This window comes from Carya illinoinensis, chromosome 11 (genome assembly GCF_018687715.1).
Source record: "Carya illinoinensis cultivar Pawnee chromosome 11, C.illinoinensisPawnee_v1, whole genome shotgun sequence".
Taxonomy (NCBI): domain Eukaryota; kingdom Viridiplantae; phylum Streptophyta; class Magnoliopsida; order Fagales; family Juglandaceae; genus Carya; species Carya illinoinensis.
Window position 1 is genome coordinate 15989760 of NC_056762.1, and position 22440 is coordinate 16012199.

Sequence of the window (22440 nt, forward strand, 5' to 3'; positions counted from 1 at the left end):
AATTACAATTTGAACAACTATTAAGCCGAGTGGGGGGGTTGGCGCCCGACCACCAACTGGGATGCTTCATCAATGGACTTAAGGAACCTGTATGCATGGATGTGCAAGCGCCACAACCCACGTCCATTACGAATGCAGTTGGGTTAGCTCAACTGTTTGAAGCAAGGAATAAGAAGAAACCGAAGCAAATGGATAGCAAGTGACAAACAACGGTGGAACCAACACCACCTTTAATGCCTTCAGCCAACTTATCAAGAACAAAAACTCCAGCCACCCGTCGTCTTACTTCCAACGAGCTGCAAGAGAGGAGGAAGAAAGCCCTTTGTTTTAATTGTGATGAGCAATTTACGCCAGGCCGTCGTTGTAAGAAGTTATTTTTAATCGAAGGGATATATGTGCAGGATACTGATAGGGACGATGAAGTGGAGATGGAGGAACAACTTGAGTTTAATGAGGAGCTTAGGATTTCCTTACATGCGATGGTGGGAACGATACCACCACAAACAATGAGAATTCAGGGAGCAATTATGGGACAAGGCATCACAATTCTCTTAGATTTCGGAAGCTCTTATAATTTTTTAAATGCTTCATCCACTAAGAAAATGGGGCTGGTTTCATAACCAACACAAGGAATGAAAGTGATGGTGGCAAATGGAGAAAGGCTTGATTGTGAAGGGTGTTGCAGCAGTGTAGAGGTATGGTATGGTTCCAAGGCAACCAGTTCTCTATTGATTTTTTCTTGTTGGCTATTGAAGGATGTGATGTAGTTCTTGGCACCTAATGGCTGCATACACTAGGTCCAATCTGGTGGGACTCTACAAAAGTTGCTATGAGTTTCAAGTATAATGGAAGACAGGTGGAGTTGAAGGGAATAAGGGGTCTAAGACACAAGGTGGTCGAAGAAGGAGAAGCAGGGAGGGAATTCTGTAGAAAAAAATCAAGGTTCCTTTGCCAGTTACTTCCCACATAGCACAAGGGGCCAAACGAGGTTGCTGAATTCTTTTCATTTAATGTGGGTGTTAATATTGTAGGTTCAAAAAATGTGAGCCAAGAACTGGAAAAAATATTGCTAGAGTATAAGGACTTATTTTCGGAACCAGTGAGACTAACTCCAGACCTCTCACACAATCACCACATTCCCTTGAAGCATGGGTGCGGACCTATTAATGTACGACCATATCGCTGTCCACATTATATGAATGGGGAAATTGAGAAAATGATATTCGAACTGCTGCAAGTAGGGGTGGTATGACCAAGCACCAACCCATATTTGTCACCGGTGTTGATGGTAAAAAAGAAAGACGGCCCGTGGCGTTTTTGTGTTGATTACTGGGCTCTCAACCAAATCACGGTAAAAGATAAGTTTCCAATACCCATCATAAATGAATTGTTAGATGAGTTAAACGGAGCAAAATATTTTTCCAAACTGGACCTTCGCTTAGGGTATCACCAAATAAAGATGTACGCCGAAGATGTGGAGAAAACGACATTCTGGATGCACCATGGTCATGAATTTATTGCGATGTCGTTCTGACTCAACAACACCCCATCAACCTTCCAATCTCTCATGAATGAGGTTTTTAAGTCCACCTTACGAAGGTACATGTTGGTCTTTTTTGACGATATACTTGTTTATAGTCGAACATGGGAGGACCATCTATCTCACTTTCAGGTGGTGCTAAATACGTTGAGATCTAACCAATTATTTATGAGAATGGATAAGTGCCAGTTTGGACAATACCATATCAGCTATTTGGGGCACATCATTTCCAAAAATGGAGTGGCAATGGATCAAGAAAAGGTGGCAGCAATGACAGAATGGCCTAGACCCACCACTGTTAAGGCTTTGCGTGGCTTCCTTGGCTTGACCACCAAAAATTTATTTGTAACTATGGCCAAATTGCTAGCCCCCTTACACAGCTGCTCAAAAAGGATTCCTTTGGTTAGAATGAAGGAGCAGAGGATGCTTTTACTCATCTTAAGAAAGCAATGACCACTGATCCGGTTCTAGCACTATCGGATATTTTCAAGCAATTTGTGGTAGAGTGCTATGCATCTAGCTTTGGTTTAGGCACTGTACTCATGCAAGATGGTAAGCCAATTGCCTACTTTAGCCAGGCTCTTCAAGGTCGTAATTTAAGCCTATCAACATGCGAGAAGGAGATCATGGCTTTAGTTGCTGCCATAAAAAAATGGAGACCATATCTACTTGGAAACAAGTTTGTGTGATTGGCACAGGTCAAAGAAGCCTTCAGTATTTGTGGACCAAACCATCGCCATGAAAGCTCAACAAAAATGGCTAGTCAAGCTCATGGGATACAATTTTGTAATTGAGTATAACAAGGGCCGTGAAAGCTCTGCTGCAGATAGTCTTTCTAGGTGCGAGGAAGGCACTTGTATGGAGCACAAGGTGTTTGCTCTCAGCATGCCATTGCCGATGTGGATCGATGCCATTAGAGAGGAAGTACAAAATGAGCCTAAGTTGCAGATCTTGGCTAAAAATATTCAAGCTGGAGAAGCCATTGGACTGTGGAGTATCAAGTCTGGAATCATTTTTTACAAAGATAATATTTATTTGAGGGCCACTTCACCATTGACTCAACTCATTATTAGTGAGTTCCATGCAGGGACTCATGAAGGATTTCATAAAACTTGGCAACAACTTAAATCAGTGTTTTATTGGCGTGGAGTAATGTCTTAGGTTAAGACTTTCATACGTGAATGTGACAACTACCAACGACACAAAAACAACACGCCAAACCAGCCGGCCTTCTTTAGCCTTTACCAATTTCGATTACAGTATGGGCGGACATCTCCATGAACTTCATAACCAGACTACCTAATTCACAAGGGAAGAATGTTATTTACGTTGTGGTTGATCAATTTTTGAAGTCTGCCCATTTTATGCCTCTCAAACATCCCTTTACAGTAGCTGTGGTGGCTCAAATCTTCTTTGAAAATGTGTTTGAATTACATGGACTTCCGACATCTATCGTTTGTGATAGAGACCCTATGTTTACGAGCAACTTTTGGTAAGAACTCTTTTAGCTACAGGGAATTAGATTCAACTTTAGCTCCTCATATCATCCACAAACGAATGGCCAAACTGAGTGGTTAACCGCACACTCAAAATGTACCTGTGTTGCTTCACCAGTTCGACACCTTCGGCATGTGTAAAGTGGCTTCCTTGGGCTAAATATGTGTACAACACCAGCAACCATTCAAGCATAGGCTGATCACCTTATGAAGTGGTGTATGGCAGAGCACCTCTCACATTACTCTCCTATGTACCTAGAATGGCACGAGTAAAAGTTGTAGCTCAGATGCTTATAGAGAGGGATCAACTTCTTAAGGCAGTCAGGTTAAAGTTTCAGTAAGCTCAAAACCGAATGAAGTTGTAATATGACAGAGGACATCAAGAAAGGAGCTTCCAACTTGATGACCTGGTTTATGTTTGATTAAAATCATATAGGCAGCAGACTGTGGAGAGAAGGACAATCATGAAGCTAGTAGCCCTTTATTATGGTCCCTTCTGGGTTTTGGAGCGAATCAGACAAGTGGCATACCGGCTTGAGTTTCCCAAATGGTCCCGTTTCCATCCAATATTTCATGTCTCCCTTCTCAAACTTAAGTTGGAAACAGTAATAACATAGCTTCTTGAGGCTGCAGTCACAACTTCCCCAGTCCAACCGCAAGTTGTGTTAGCATATCGTGGCAAGGGGCGCAAGGCGATGGTACTCATTCATTGGCACGGGACCAACCCAACTGAAGCCACTTGGGAAAAAATAGCAACTATCAAGTCGCAATTTCCGAAGTTCATCCTTGAGGACAAGGGTCATCCTAATGGAGGGAGGGATGTTACGGGGACTAAATAAAGAAGGTGCATTACTAATAAGGGAGGAGCGCCCAACAAGATCAATTTCCAGTAAGTCTAGGAAATATTCTACTTTGGCAATATTGCCCTATTTTGGAATAAATCAATTAGCATTTAATTTACTTATTATGCTTTATTTTTGGTTAGTTGAATAATGCAAGGACTATAACTTTGTAAGAGGATGATGAATGGAGGCAATCAAAAAATTATTCTCAAACTTGTTTTGAAGAGGCGGGTTCCTCGTCAACCCAAGATTATTTTCCTATCATTTTATTTAACATAGGTAAGTCACGGAGGGTTGATCTTCTTTCTCAATTGAACCACCATTAACTCGTTATGTCACCAAAGCTTGTAACAATTCTCCACATTAAATGCACTAACCCTTCTAAGTCCAAGTTATGGAGGACCATTTTGATCTAACTTGATCCTTGAACCATCCAGTCAGAGTATGTTGGCTGGCTTCAAAGGCATCTCTTCCTTCTGCCTCCATTGGGGTGCGATTGAATGGTCATCTCGATACACTATTTCTTCTTTGACAGGCCGACTCTCCCACAAGAGAAGGACCCTTTGTGCCCCACCTCCGGTTCTCCCTTTATGCGTATAGGGTATTTAATCTAGTTGGGTAATACCGCAGGTCAGTTGACCCAATGGGGCTAGGCCCTTTCTTTAGGGTGGGAATTGGGCCTATTAGATATCCTTACATCCCTGTCAAGACGTAGTCTAACTGCTGTACATGAAATACACTACAATTACACCCATAAGGTCTATTTGCTCAACACATAAGTAGAGAACTTTATTACAATTTTCAGAACTTCATCTCGCTTTCTTTCCCCTGCCTTGGATGCAGTAATTTCCTGATGTTTGGTTGTTATTGATAATACTTTATAGAAAACACTTTTTCTTGTATGGTGTATATAATCTTTTGCCTTGTGCAGTTTTGATAATATATATGGTAATAATCATAGTTTTAAATTCCAATTCATTCTAGCCGAAACAATCAGAACTTTCCATTCCTGTGTAGTACCCGGCACACTACATTCTCATTCAATTTTGTTCCAAGTTTTGGTTCATTCTGGCCATTTTAGTCAATTTCAATTATTCCAGCTGGATTTTGCATTTCAGACTACATTCCATTTTGAACTATTTTATGGCAATTTTCTAATTTTTTTGAGTTTAGAGGACATTTTTGTAAATTTTAAATCTAGTTGGCATTCATGTAATTTTAAAATCTAAAAGGAATTTATATAATTTTAATTATTTTATAACTTTAAATATGGACACTCATGCTCTCTCTCTCTCTCTCTCTCTCTCTCTCTCTCTCTCTCTCTCTCTCTCTCTCTCTCTCTCTCTCTCTCTCTCTCTCTCTCTCTCTCATTGTTTTTAATAATTTTTTTGGCTCTTATTATTTTTTTGTGTTTTTCGTGTGTCTCAACTCAAGTTTGTAATTTTTTAAATATTTCCTAAGATCATTATCTCTACATATTTTTAATGTTTTCAACTCATATTCATTTTATAAATTTTCAGTTATTATACACATATAAACAAATACATACATGATACACACTTATATATATATATATATATATATATATTTGATTAATTATCAATACACACGCATATATATATATATATATATATAGCTAACCCGAAACAGAACGCACTGTACTAAAATATTACATTCCAATGCTAAAACCTGCATCAACGAAATTTAAAACATTACATTAAAAAGTCTGTGTTTTGTCTTAAAGTCAAATAGCACTTTGTGCATTTTTAATTGATCTTTTTACTCTGTGCTTTTAAAATCAATCTAGTTAGCTCTTACATTAGACATTAAACTCTTAACGATACTAATGTGGTGCCACGTGACATTTCACGAGACAAAAAACTGAAAGGGAAAAAAAAAACTTGAAATTATAAAAAGAAAATCAAAAGTAAAATAAAAATTCCAAAAGAAAAGAATTCAAAAACTCATAAATCTCATAAATATTATAACGTTAAATAATTAAGATATTTAAAGTATAAAAAATTAGCAAAGTACAAATTTAAAATATTGGAATTCGGTTTTTGAAATTTTGAAAGTTTGAACCAACATCTAAAAAAGAAGGCTTCGATTTTTTATTGACTGAGAAAAGGTTTTCATTAACCGACTTTTTTTATCACAATCAATCACCGGAACACAATAAAAACCATTTCTAGAAAATAGTTTTACAGCGGAGCAAATGGAGCCTAAGCTGTATATAGTTTGGATGCTACTACTTTGCTACATGTTTTTGCCTCTTCAAAGTTTTCATTAGTCTATGTCACATGTATTAGATTTGTGCATTGCTTTTAAAAGAAAATAGTCAATGAATGTTTTGTTATGACCCCAAATTCTAGGACGAGTGAATGCCCTAGTAGAACTCCTATATCCACTCAAGAGTATTTAAAATAGAGTGATAGCCCCTACGTCGATAAAGTACAGTCGACGAATCTTGAATGGATCCTAAAGTAAGGGATACCAAAGCAGGGTTGCACCTAAAACTAGTAGGTGTCATACGATTAATGCAAAAATGTGAATTGTCATAATAAATACGTTTAAAAATATGACATAGTCACCTCAATCAAGTGGGTCGTTGGTTGATGCAGTAACTAGCGGGGAACACATGGTGCATAGGGGAACCGTGAAGTATCCAACCATATGTTTATGAAATGAATAAGACCTTGAACTCTAAGATATGTTATGTTATGTGAATGACCAAGAACCCAAACTTAAATGATATGTTATATGTTTAAGAACCAAAAATGAAAAGATGAAAATACGTTTTCTGTAAAAGGTCAAAATGTTTTTGCTACATGTTATTTTTTTTTGTAGAAGTCAATGTTGCATAAGTCAAAGTTCATGTCCATGCATTTATTTTGAGTTTGCTCTTATATGCTTATGTTATTTGTTGTATGTTGCTTATTTACTTATTGAAATTTCTCGAAATCTCATTATGGTAGGTTTCTACTACTATTCTCCACCTGAAATAGTAGAAGTTGTTGATGACTTGCATAATTTAATATATTTTACCACCTATTAACTTTAAACTTTATTCTAATTTTATTTATTTTTGTTGATTTTAGGCTTCATTGTTGTTATTTAAATTTTATTTTAGATATGAAGAAAAATGAAGATCCAAATTTTAGAAGCCTATCGTCTAAAGACTCTTAGATTCAAATGAAAATTTATTTGAATATAAGAGTTGATCATCAGTGTTATTTTGGAATAAAGATCAAGTTAAATTTTCTACTACCATTTTATTTCTCACCAGTGCTATTTCTCGAAATCTCATTGTGGTAGTTTCTCCTACCATTCTCCACCCGAAATAGTAGAAGTTGTTGATGATTTGCATAATTTAATATATTTTATCACCTCTTAACTTTAAATTTTATTCTAATTCTATTTATTTTTGTTGATTTTAGGCTTCATTATTGTTATTTAAATTTTATTTCAGATTTAAAGAAAAATGAAGATCCAAATTTTAGAAGCCTTTCATCTAAAGACTCTTAGATTTAAATGAAGATTTATTTAAATATAATAGTTGATTACTAGTACTATTTGAGAATAAAGATCAAGTTAAATTTTTGAAGATGCTAAAGATAGAAGAAGATTTCTAAATTTAAAAGAAAGAGAAGTCGGCAAAGAGAAGTGATTTAGATAAACTTTATTGGCCTCTACCACCACATGAGAAAGAGTTAAAAAAATAAATAAAAGAAAGTATCAAATTCAAAAAGAGAAAATGACATGAGAGGCTTAAATTTCATTCTATCTATGGATTTAACTATCCATCGTAATAATTACTTGCCAAATTAAAGGTATGTTGGTTTTGACTTGGTCAATGGGTGAAAGATAGAGAAATGGTTTTATTGGGGGCGCAAAACACGGAGCTTTATTTTCTTTAGAAATTTGACTTGGGATAGAGATAAAAAGCTGGAAGATTGGAAGAAAAAAAAAAAAGGCATTTTTTTTTTTTTTTCGCTCTTACACGCACGGACGGAACAACATATGGAGTTTTTAATTTTTTCCCTTTCTTTTGAGGAGAAAGCTAAGACTGAGAGGAGGAGATTGTAGACTACAGGGAGGAGCATTTTTCAATATTTATTTATTTTTTATTATTCTCATAAAAAAAATTTGGTGAATTCATTTACGTTGAATTTAATTTTTGGCATACACTAAATTTTCTTTATTCTAGAAAATTTCAAACTATGCTAATTTAAAGTAATTCTTTTTTTGTTTGTCTGATTTATTCTAAGCTTATCACTTTTATTTAACTGACTATTAATTAGATTATTTTAATCTTGTGATTTTCTATCGAAAGAGAGAATTATAGGATAGATCTTGAATATTTCGACATAAGTAAATATAAAGATTGAAAGACTTGAAAGACTTGTATAAACCTATGTAGTATTTAAATCATTAGTCTTATTGCTTTCTTACTTTATTAATTTGCATACTCTTGTGGAAAATGATGAGCAAGAATAATTTCTAATTGACTATCGAAAGAAGCTTTTGGATGAATTAGAGATTTGCTAACAAACAGAAAGAATTAAATTCAATTAGTTAGATGAGTAAAGCATAGTGAGGGATTAGGTGACTAGAAATTTTCTTTCCTATTAATTTGATATTCGAACATCATTTTTCTTTTCTTTTGCATATTTTTCTTTGAATTGATTTTATTTTAAATTGCAATTACAAAAATTTTAGTGACTTCTCTAGATAAAATCAAGATTAGTATAATTTCAGTATTTGTCAAGAGTAAGTTACCAATCCCCGAGAACGATACTTTTTTCATCACTTTACTATAAAATTACGATACCGTGCACTTGCAATTTTGCACCGATTAGTTGTGGCAGGTATACAAGACTCATCAGAACCATGGATGAGATTAACGAGCTAGTAGAAGACGATTTTACAATAGAAGCTCGTTACAACTTTATTGTGGATATTTTGAAGGTTACAGCACAGACGATTTAGTGTGGTCGCTTTTAGAACCTCAAATTCTATAGTTTTTCCTACCACGTCCATGCCCTCGGTTTCTTTGAAAAGATGCACCATTTGCTTTTGTGAATGATGTAAATTTAGTACCATTCACTTTAGGGAATGATATAAAACCAATAGGACGTTACTGATGATTTATTAAAAAAAGCTCATTATTTTACTCAGCCACTAGAAGACAAGATATAATTTTAAAATATTTTTTAAACTTTCACTCTCGATACTGCTGCTGCAGGAGCACATTTGATACATGAAAACTAGTATATGTCTTCTCTAAGAAGTCATCATCAGTAACTTTTTCACCACATAATTTCAACAGTGAGCTAATTTTAAAGAGTATAGAGTTATACTCACTAACACTCTTGAAATCTTGCAATCTCAGGTACATCAAATCATGATGAACTTTTGGGAGGATTACAGTTTTTTGGTGCTCATATCTCTCTCTTAAATCATTGCATAAAAAAATGGGATCTTTCACCGTAAGATACTTAGTTTTTAATTCTTCATGAAGATAGTGCTGAGGAAAAATCATTTCCTTAGCGCGGTCTTGTCGGGACCCTTAATTTTCTTCTTTAATTTTATTTCCCAAGTTCATTGCATCCAGATGAATCTCAGCTTCAATGATCCAAGATAAATAATTTTTTTTAGAAATGTCAAGAGCAATGAATTTTAATTTTGTAAGATTTAACATTTTCTACAAATATAAATCAGGAAAATAAGTATGTTTATATTGTAAATAAGAAATACATTTACAAGATCATGAGAATAAACACAAAGTTTCATCAAGTAATAATAAGTAATGTAACCTTTCATATTCATTTTGGGAACTACAAATAATATATTAAAAAACTTACTTGAAGTAGAAGACTACTAGCTTCAAAATTGTCAGAACCTCCGTGATGACGTGTTATGAAACTAAAAGAGAAATGATATTGTAAGAGAAATAGTTGTTATTCAATGCAAAACTTCTTCATATACAAGTGAATGATACCCATATATATAGGAGTACAAAAGGGTTTATATATAACTTAAATCATAATTAATGGCTAAATGATCTTAATTGATAGCTAAAAATTAGTCTTAATTGATGGCTAAATGATCTTAATTAATAACTAAAAATGATCATACAAATCAATTTATAACAGTTTAGAAATAAACAATAGTTCTCATATTTAGGAACTACGGTTTAAATCCTAAAACCTTTTCAAGTAATGATAAGATGGAGACTAGTTTTTGTTCTAAAAAAAGAAGAAGTTATCTTTACAGACGCTGATTTGAGTAATGAAGAATAATTTACCATAATTTATTATTTTATCATTATTTTTGAGTAATGTTACATATAGTTATGGAGTGTGTAAACGCCACGCAATCGCTTTGAAAAAAGTGAAGTTCACGATTAAAAAGTTAATTTTTTTTTCATGTAGGTCCTATATTAATTCATTTTTTTTTAAAATATTACACAATACTTACACAACCACGACTGCAAATATCATTTTTCTATCCCATATCACTCCCTTCCTAAACAGAATCTAAAATTTGGGGATAAAGAGATTTTGCAGAACTGAATGCAGATGCCAGAGGAGAGATTATCGTGGTTCGTGGTATTATTCATTGTGAAATCATGTAAGCTTAATAATTTTCAATCATGATAGACTGCCGTGCGTATAGGTAGCAAGTATGATATTTCCTTCAGCTAGTCGATTCATGGAGACCGTATTACTTCAGTGGGGGTTTTTGGCACAACGATAAGTGGTGCTTTATTCGGAGAGGGATATCCCTTGCATAACTCGCAAAATTGAAGAATCAGGTGAACCCATTACTCTGTTAAATCTGGTCAACAAAAAATTAGGTATAAATGGATAGGATTCACCCATCTCAGCTTAACTCCTAACTTCGAGTTCTGGGAGATTCATTGTGAATCTCGGCTGATTTGCATACCTTCGGCTGTTTCTTCTCTAGTTTCATTTTAATTGCCCATTTTGTCCACTTTCAGCCAATTAACGCCAGTTCAGTCAGTCTTCTATAAGCTTTTGGCAGTTACAAGATCGCTTATTTCGATTGCTTGCTTCTATTCATTCTCACATTAAGTTTATTAAACTTGTTTCTAGTTTGGAACTTATGACTGTACACAAGTTTTCTGGTTTTGGAATCATTTGTTACTTTGGTTTTTGGAATATTATTGTTTATAAGCCTGATTTTGTTACCTATGTTTTTTCATCTAATTCCTCAATAGAAGAAGTTGTTAAATATTTTAACATGAACATAGATAAATGGATCTTCGATTTTATATGATCTACAATAATAAATAATAATAAATAAATGTGTACATTTCTCCATCAGATCGATGAAGAATTAGATCTGGCTATGACGAAAGGACCACCCTAGTAACTTTGCCTCACAAGAAATCTAAGAGTTTGTATTTGACTATAATTAGAGATATAGAGTTTTAATCTTATCTCTTAGGATTTTTCTTATCCTGTTATCACTCATCTTTTATCTGATAAACTTGAACTATTTCAAATTCTATTAAGATGAGTGTGTGGGACATAGAGTTTAAATAAAACTCTTACATTCTCCCACTTGGCCCATACGCCCATAAAATAATATTTTTCGATCATGGGTTTATTACAGGAAATTAACCATACTGCGCAAATTTATTTCCTGAAATTTTCATAGCTCAAAGTACGTTACATGAGTTCTGTAATATCAATGTTAAATCAACCACTGATGCGAGTCATGATGGTCCTTTGTTATATATAATCAACAAATTCCCTTCCATGTACCACAACACCAGCAACCAATTTTACGTGATCTTTAATTGGGATAATTAAGGCTAATACCGTAATGCCTTGGGTTCCAATTCATGTCTGTTGCAGACATTATCTTGTCATCATTCTTCCAAACCATTCAATGTACAAAGAAATGGAAAGACAAGAAAACAGAAACAAAACAACCATAATAGATATCATTAAGTGTCTAAAATAAAATAAAACATCTACGAGCTCAATAACATGTTTACATCATAAGACCTATTCTGTTAACATGCTCTTTAAACTGCTTCGCTACTAGGCCCTTTGTTAATGAGTCTGCTATCATAAGCACAGTACTAATATGTTCTATGGACACTGTCTGTTTCTGTACTTCCTCCTTGACACTTAGGTATTTGAGCTCTATGTGTTTAGCACCTTTAGAATACCTATCATTTTTGGAGAAAAATACTGCAGAGGAATTATCACAATAAATTCTCAGTAGCCTTTCTATAGAGTCAATAACTCCAAGCCCTGAGATAAAGTTCCTCAGCCATAAACCATGCACTGTGGCCTCAAAGCATGCCACAAACTCAGCCTCCATTGTTGATGAAGCAGTGATAGTTTGCTTCATGCTTTTCCGTGAGATCGCTCCACCGACTAGTAGGAAAACATATCTAGAAGTAGATTTCCTACTATCAGAACAACCGGCAAAATCAGAGTCTGAGTATCTAGTTACCTCTAAGTTGTCAGTTCTCTTAAAGGTAAGCTGGTAATCCTTAGTTCCTTGCAGATATCGCAATACCCTCTTTGCTGCTTTCCAATGAGACATCCCTAAGTGACTCTGGTAACGCCCAAGCATGCCAACTGCAAAACTAATGTCTGGTCTCGTACAAATCTATGCATATATCAAGCTCTTCACAACCGAAGCATAGGGGATTTTTGCCATCTCTTTACGCTCCCACTCAGTTTTAGGACATTGTGATAGGCTAAACTTATCACCTTTTGATATCAGAGTATCAAGTGATGAGCAACTTTTCATGCCAAATCTCTCAAGAACTCTTTCTATGTAATTTTTCTGAGACAATCCCAACAGTCCTTGTTTTCGATTCCGGAGGATTTCAATTCCGATCACAAAGGACACCTCACCCATATCTTTCATTTCAAAGTTCTTAGATAGAAAACCCTTGGTTTCATAAAGTAAGCCAAGATCACTACTAGCCAACAAGATATCATCAACATACAGGATCAAAAATATAAACTTGCTCCCACTGACCTTTAGATATATACATCGATCAACGATATTTTCTTTAAATCCAAAGACAGTAATGGTATCATTGAACTTTAAGTACCATTGTCGGGAAGCTTGCTTAAAACTGTATATTGATTTCTTAAGCCTACATACTAGGTGATCTTTGTTGTTTTCTGAGTAGCCCTCTAGCTGCTCCATGTAGACCACTTCATCCAAACTTTCATTTAGAAAAGCTATTTTCACATCCATCTAGTGTAACTCTAAATCAAAATGAGCCACCAATGCCATAATGATTCTGAAGGAGTCCTTTTTAGATACTGGAGAAAATGTCTATTTGTAATCAATGCCTTCTTTCTGGATGAAACCCTTAGCCACAAGTCTGGCCTTATGTCGTTCGACGTTGCCTTTAGAGTCGCGTTTGGTCTTAAAGACCCATTTATACCCGACTCTTTCATACCCTTTAGGCAACTCAACGAGATTCCAAACTTGATTTTGATCCATAGATTTCAACTCTTCTTTCATGGCATCGATCCATTTACTAGAATCACATCTCTCTATAGCTTGTGAAAACGTTAGTGGATCTTCACTTGTCCCAATGTCAAATTCAGATTCTTGAAGATATACCACATAGTCTACTGAAATAGCAGGTCTCCAATCTCTCTGAGATCTGCGTAAGACTATCTGTTCTGGTAACTCTGAACTTGGTTCATCAGTGATATTATCATTCTAAGATGGGTGATCATTTTCTTGTTCCAATGTATCATTGTGATGATCAATTAGAGGAACCATTATCTTTTCTGAGGATGTAGGTATGGGGACATCTACTCGTACTTCCTCAATGATTACATCTCTAGGTTCTATTTTCCCACTGATTTCGCCAAGTTCAATGAATTTGGCATTTCCTGTTTCCACTATTCTCGGATTGTGATTAGGACAGTAAAACCTATATCTTTTGGATCTCTCTAGGTAGCCTATAAAGTACCCACTTACTGTTCTGGGATCCAATTTTTTTTTATGTGGGTTGTAAAGTCTCGCTTACGCTTGGCAACCCCAAGCATGCATGTGTCTTAAACTGGGTGTCCTACCAGTCCATAGCTCGAAAGGAGTTTTTGGAACTGACTTACTAGGAACCCGATTTAAGATATAAGTTGTCGTCTTAATGACTTCACCCCACAATGATTTGGGTAAGGTAGAATTGCTTACCATACTTCTGACCATATCCAATAAAGTTCGATTACGCCTTTCAGCAACACCATTCTGCTATGGCGTCCCTGGTATCGTTTACTGTGCAACAATGCCATGTTGTTCAAGAATTTTGGCGAATGGACCAGGGCTACGACCCGATTCGTCATACTTTTCATAGTATTCTCCACCTCGATGAAACTTGATGATTTTCACCTTTCTATCTAACTGCCTTTCCACTTCTATGAGAAATACCTCAAGTACTGAAACAACTTGAGATTTCTCATGTAGCAGATAGATATATCCAAACCGTAAAAAATCATCTATAAAGGTGATAAAATACTTTTCTCCACCAAAACATTCAGTGGAGAGTAGTCCATATATATCTGTGTGAATTATTTCAAGAAGCTCTTTACTTCTTGTGACACCTTTCTTAGTATGTTTGGTTTGCTTTCCTTTAATGCAATCCACACATACTAAGGAATGCAATCCACACATATTTCAAGATTAGTAAAATCTAAATGCAGAAGTGTCCCTTCTTTTACTAATCTCTCTAACCTTTCTTTGGAGATGTGCCCCAATCTCTTATGCCACAAGTCATAAGAATGTTCATTCATCATGTTTCTTTTAGTTCCAATACACATTTCATGGTTATGGATATAAGTATTATGAATAAATGTATTATCGAGACAAAGTCGATAAAGACCATCGGAAAGAAACCCAAAACCAATAGATAAAGAGTCTCTGAACAAATTGAAACTACCATTGTGAAATGAAAAGGAATAACCATCAGAGTCCAGTCTAGAAAGGAAAATTAAATTATGACTCACAGAAGGCACAAAAACTGTGTTATGAAGGTCTAAACAATGACTAGTACTCAAAACTAAGCAAAAAGTCCCTATGGCCAAAACTTCAGCCTTATTCTTATTTTCCATAAAAATGAATCGCTTACTGGGGCTTGGTGTTTGGCTTGTAAGGTATCCCTGCATGGTTATAGAAACATGAACATTAGCACCTGAATCTAACCACCAAGAATTAGTAGGAACATTTACAAGGTTTGATTCAAAACATACAAGGGCAAGAGGCTTACCCTTCTTTTCAAACCAAGCTTTACGTTTCTGACACTCAGATTTCATGTGTCCATTTTTCCCACACCAGTAGCATTTGATACTACTATATTGAACCTGATTAACATTTCTAGGCTCCTTTCCTCTTGGTGGTCCAATTCGTTTCTTTTTACTATAATGGTGCTTTTTCTTTCCAGCTTCTTTGGTCACAAAATTAGCAGAGTAATGCCCTTGTTGTTTCAGTCTTACTTCCTCCTGAACTACCATACTTGCCAGCTTATTCACATTCCATTTATCCTTAATAGAATTATAATGCATCTGGAATGGACCATACTGAGGTGGCAATGAGTTCAAAACAAACTGAACAATAAAGGACTCCTCTATTTTCATTCCCAGGGTTTGTAATCTGGTAGCAATATTTGTCATTTCAAGGATATGCTCTTGCATTCCTTTGGCTCCATCATATTTCATGGTGGTAAGTCTAGCCATCAGTGTTCCTACTAAAGACTTATCTGCAAACTTAAATCTCTCCTCAGTATTTTTCAAAAAACTTTGGGCATCCTCAACACTAGGGAGTGAATTTTTAATATTTTCAGATATGGTCATTTTCATGAACATTAGACTCAACTTGTTTAATCTCTCCCACTGTTTAAATGACTCTTTCTCATCCCTCTTACTCTGTTCAGTGAGGGGTGGTGGTTTTAGACTTGTAAGGGATGAGTCCAAGTCAAGGACCCCTAAGGTGAATCTGACTCGCTCAACCCACTCAGAAAATTAGAGCCATTCAAAACAAGAACTGATGAAGTTTGTGAATGTAATGATGTCAGTACATTTACTGCAAGAAAATATTCGTCACATAATGCTTTGAGTTAGACACTTATAAACAATAATAAGAATTTAAATAATTATGGATGAACTAATAATGTCATCAAAAACCCTCATTTGGGAGTAGATCTTAATACACAAAGTGTTTTCACAAATATTAAATTCTGTGGATGAACTAAGTGTATCATCAGAATTCTCCTTTGGGAGTTAACTCTGACATACAAATTGTTCCCTCCACCTTTTCTTTTGATGGATGAACTAGTAGTGTCATCAAAACCCTCCTTTGGGAGTAGATCTTTATACACAAAGTGTTCACTCCAACTTTAATTTGATAGATGAACTAGTAGTATCATCAAGATTCTCCTTTGGGAGTAGATCTTGACACACAAAATTATTCACTCTATCATATCTACCTTACTATGGAATTTAATGATTGTTCACCAAAATTGAAGAAAATCTTGTACCTTTGGGCAACCAAGTTTTTCTTTAATTTTGATGAAAATCACTTGCCCATATTGGATAAATAATTATATATAACATGATAATAAGAGCCAATTCATACATGTATTTTATGTATGTAATAATAACATGCACATGACATTTAATAAAATTTAATACATGTACTTAACAAAATAACATGCATATAAATTTATCAATAATAAAATTTTCATACATGTAAATAACAATAATAACATGTATATATAAATAAATAAATAAATAAATAAAATTCAGATTTTTTTTAATTTTTTTATTTAAATAATATTAAAATAATAATATTTTAATCTGACCTAACCAGATTGGTTCAACAAACCGGACCAAGACCAAGTCAACTGGATTTGTTGACTTGGTCTGGAGCTACTGTACAGGCCCGTTGCTCTTTTTTTTTTTTTTCTTTTATTGGGCTGGGCCACATCAATGGCCCATAGGCCCGTTTGATTTCTTGGTCTTGGATTGGGCTAAGCCCAGTCGGCCCATCGAATATCCTGTTTCAGAATATTCATTTATCAAAATGGATTGGATTGGGCCAAAGCCCATGGCCCAAGTCCAAACCCTTTAGTCTATAACATGAAAACCTAAAGCACAACTCTTCTTCCTTAGGAAATATTTCCTGCATCGCACCAGAGTTCTTTCCTCAACAAGCACGCAGCACATCAAGAGTTATGGCAGTTCACAGTGGTCCTCATCGGCGAGGAGGAGGATGGCAAGGCATCCCCAGCCTCCACCCACCGCCGAGGTCCACCTCCTCTCAATATTATTATTATTATTATTATTTTAATCACTGAACCTTTGCGACAGTGGGCTTTTGAGCCCTCTGTTGCCGTTATAGGAACGCCGGCGAGGAGTTTCTCAGCCTCCTCGCCGCACCATCCTTCCCTCTTCTTTTTTTTTTTTTAATTTTTTTAACTTTTTTTTTATAGAGAACTAAATGATGTGGCCACCGGGCTTTGAAGCCCTCTGTGCTGCCGTCACAGTGGCGTCGTGAAGGAGGTTCTCGGCCTCCTTTCAGCGCAAAACACTAATATCATTCGGGTTTTCATCTGATAAACAGTTTATAGTTTCTAAAATTTGGAACAATTTCATATGCATAAATATATAGAAATTCACATATACAATTTCACATATATATCTATATATATTTCATATACAGATTATGAATATCACTATGATAATATTACACAGAATCAAAATTATAATTTTATGCATGTGTGGTGTTGATGCATAATATCGGTACAAGCAGTATATATTTTTATCTTTCACGACTGAAAGAAATATTAAAGTGATATGCGGCATGTGTAATATTATATCGAGATCATAAAAAAATCTATAACCTAAAACTTTGATATCACATGTTAAATATTTTAACATGAACATAGATAAACGGATCTTCGATTTTATATGATCTACAATAATAAACAGTAATAAATAAATGCGTACATTTCTCCATCAGATCGATGAAGAATTAGATCTGACTATGAGGAAAGGATCACCCTAACAACTTTGCCTCACAAGTGTCTCACGATGGCAAAAGACACTCTAATATTGTAGGTGAGAACCTTTTAATCACTCAGTGCTATTTATAGATTTCTGACCATCAAGAAATCTAAGAGTTTGTATCTGACTATAATTAAAGATATAGAGTTTTAATCTTATCTCTTAGGATTTTTTTTATCCTGTTATCACTTATCTTTTATCTGATAAACTTGAACTATTTCAAATTCTATTAAGATGAGTGTGTGGGACATAGAGTTTAAATAAAACTCTTACAGAAGTGTAGTGGGGAAAACGGTGGTTATGTGCCAAGTCCGCTGAAGACATTTTGCAGGACAAGGCTTTTATCATCATTTACTCATTTAGTGTCTAATAAACTCAAATCTGATGCCAAGTTCTGGTAACAGGAAGATAACTAACTTATATCTCTTATGTTTACAAGTATAAAACCAAATATTTTCTTAGAGTTAATCTGATTATGTTTTTATATTTAATGACTCCATCTAATGAAGAATTTATTATTTTGGGTCTCTTACCTTGTGAGAGTTGTGTTGTACGTAGCGTCCCTTGCCTACAGGAAGAGGGAATTACTCTTCAATTCTGTTTTCCATGAAGAACCTCTTCTACTCAAATCGATTGTCCAATCGTTCAAGATAAGACTCTGATTGCATCATATGTACACTATTTTTGAAATCGTTGGGGTCTATGTATTCCAAATTAGGTTAATATGATGTATATTCTCAAACTTGGGAAGTATTAATAAGATTTGTGTAAAACTTTAGCGGTGAGGTTGCATCCACAATAACCATCTCTATTAATACTAACCAAGTTTATCAAAGCTAAATATGTCCAAATATTCGGTCTTGCATTTGCTCTCCCTTTGAATTTAGTTCCCTCTTGTATTTCCTATGGAATTTAGTTTAAGACTCTCTCTCTCTTTGAAAATAAGTAACTAGTTATAGCATGCCCTGATTATAATACATCAATTCCTTTATTGTGAAGATCACACTGCTATACATTCATTTGTTTACCTCCTATGATTTTCATGCTATAAAACATTTTAACGTTTTACATCCTCAAACACGTTCTCATGTTTTCCTTGCTCTTCTTGAGAGCATTGAAACTCTCTAGGTTAAAGTAATTCCAGAAATGGTTTTTGTTCTGATGAAAAAACATGAGCATTACATAGGATAACTTAACTTACATAACATAGCATAAGTGTTACATAGCATAATTTAAGCATAACATAATATACGTAATCATTACATGGCATACGTGTGATTTTCATAAATATCACATGCATTCTAACAAACAACCTAATCAGCATAACATACATCATTTCATTCACAAACTTATCACCGTAATTCGTCAAAAGGTTCATGAAAATGGGCTAACCTTGAATTGGCACATACATAGCATGGGTGAACAACACATTTTCATGCTGAACAAAATAGTTACAGCACACATAAAAGTTATAATCACACGCTACTTACTTCGTCATTTTACTTCCTGAATTTTATTTCGTAACTCGTCGCCTATATGAGACACTAAACGTTACTAAATTTCTAGAAAAACCTGCTATAATACTTTACGTAATTAAAAACTTATCATGGAATTTAATTTAATAAAATGTTTAGATATATGCTAACATTAGTAACTACTAATATCATATAATTATTTAAATAGTAATTTCATATTTAGTCTTTCAATCATAATTAGTAAGGAATATATTTTTATCTTAATCTATAAAATAATGGGGGAAACATTTGGTTCGTAAAATAGACTGGTACTGTTTGGCCATCAAGAATTTTCATCTCAAATATAAAATTCTCATCTAATTATTACAATTTTTTCAAATCTCTATACAAAATATAATAAAAAATTCAACTTTTTTTCTACTTTTTCAAATCTCAAAATAATAATAATATTGAAATATAATATTTTAATATTTAATCTTAAAATTTAAAGTTCTCATATAAAAAATCTTAGTGGCCAAACAAAATTGTATTAGTATCAAAATCTTTGTAACTTATTACTACGATCAACTCATAAATTAATACTTCGCAATATGAGTTATGCCCTTAATTATTTTCTCTAAAAATAAGGTGTATGGGATAATATATTTATTCAAGTAAGATTTGCCCTAATTTAAAATTTCAGTCCAGCCCAATTAGGAAAAATCAGCCCAACTTACAACCATAGCCTACAAGAAAGTCAGCCTATTTAAATTTTATAACACTTTCGGAAATGCAACAAAACCAAGGCCATGTGAAAATCAGGCCACTTAAGACAAGTCCATCAAGAGATCAAACCCAACGAGAGAATTAAGCCCACAAGCACATCAGCCTCCTTGAATTATTATAGGGCAATAAGGTAATTACACAAACAGAAGAGGCTTCCAGAGGCTTTAAAAATGTTTGGCTCTAGTCGAAATGTCACACATCTTCTACGTGCAAAATATGTAGTATAGGAAAAGAAAGTATCCTACTGGAATCTTTATTGCTGTTATTATGTACAATTATAAGAAAAAGGTTCTTTACCGGCAGTTTTAATATGGTTGAAAATAAAATTGTTGCAATAAGTCATTAAACCAAGAGATTTTGATGTCGTAAGCTTTTAATGTCAAGTTTTAAAACTGATCATTTACAGTGATTTTTTAACAAATTCTTCGCAATAATCAAAAGAGTAATTTTATGGATCCGCAACTGTAGCAGTTGCACACACTACACACCATACGTGGCGTGTTTTTGTGTTTTTTTTTTTTAATTATTAGAAATGTGCATTTTTTGAAAAGTGAGGTCGGTGTACTTTTGACTACATTTCAAATTCCTCCCGCGAAATGCTCCTCCCTCGCTCGAGCATCCTTCCTCCGCCCAGCGCCACCAGCGATGCTGTCTCTTTGCCTAGCGACACCGAGCGAATCTACTTGGTCTGCACAGAGCCCCTCCTCCCTCGTCAAGCAACCTCCCTCACGAAGAACCTGCGATGTGGTCCCTCTGTTTAGCGGAAGAACCCCTCCTCCCTCGTCAAGCAACTTGCCTTGTGTTTGAGCTCTGCTCAGCACCACCCCGCGCAGCTCATCCATCAGCCCAGCCCCGCCCCTCCCCACGAGGTAATTTAACACAAACTAGCGAGACTTTTTCGTCTCTACAACTGCTCATACGAAGGTCACGTTTTTTACGAGGGATGAACTTCCATATGGTTGGATTTATCGTGTATTGAGAGAGGTGAGTTTTGGGTTTTGTGATATGGATATTGCGGATTAGGGCATGAATAAAAAACAATGTTGCATGGCTTTTGACCTCTAGTTTCGGGCTCTGCTTCCATAAAGTGGATTCATACATTGATTTGCAACTTCTTTTTTATCTGTATTGAGAATCGAATGCCATAAAAAATCTTTTGGTTTTTTTTTTTCTACGAATGATAACTATGTTTTGGTTCTTTTAGTTTTCCACACCCATGCCGTGGCTGGGTTGCTGGCCAGAATCCTCTCTAGGATCTCTGAAGAGCCCCAGTTATGCAAGCTTTTTCTACCCATCATAAGCTCCAGGGGAGGCGTCTATGGAGGATCCTCTCTTTCCTTGCAGTTTTGCTGTGTCTTAAGGCATTAGTTGCCCTTCTCTCTTTCCCTCATCCTCTCCAATTTCTTCTCCGTGCAACAAGTTTTGTTGTTGTCCCATGGATTTTTGATGTAGCATTGCAATTTTGGACATGGTGCCTTGGCCTATTAACTTTTTGTTTTTCCTTTGAGCACTTAGGAATCTCTGTCACTTTGTCACTTTACACTTAGAAAATATGGCACTGCTTCTTTGATTTGACTTTGCAAGACAAACAACTTTGCATGAATTTGGTAAGTTTCAATCCGGTAAGTTTCTGCATCACCTGTTCATCCCATTCATTGCAACTTTTTGACTTTGGAGGCAGATTCTTTGTTGTTCATAGAGCTTTTGCAAATTATAGAAAAAGGAAAAGGCCATTATCTCGAACTTAAAGAGAATAACATGTCAATCGATTTAGGAAATAATCATTGTCAAACTTGATTCCTTTGATTTGCTTATGGTATTTTTGCCTACTGTAGACTATAGTTAAAGACTTCATGCGCGAATGCAATTTTTCTGGCTTGAATGACTTTCTGCATTGTTTACATTTAAGTAAGAAGCATTTTTTTCAATTTGTGGTTTATGGTTTTGTTCTCAAGGCGACTTAAATCACACTTTTAAGTTCAGTATTCAAACATTTGCAACATAGCTACTCTTTACAATTGATGGTATTTGATTTCTCTTTGTCGTGGCTTTGGTTTGTTCTCAAGTCAAGAAATGATTAAAGTTTCTTCTTGATTGCTCTTGCTCTACAGATTTTTTTTATCTCTGTTACAGATGGTTGGTACTTGTTGATGATCAATCACTCAGTACCTTGGTAGGTTTGGTAGGTTTCAACTCTCAATTTTTGTAAATCTACTTGCTGAAGTTGCAGAAATTTGTTTCCTGGTT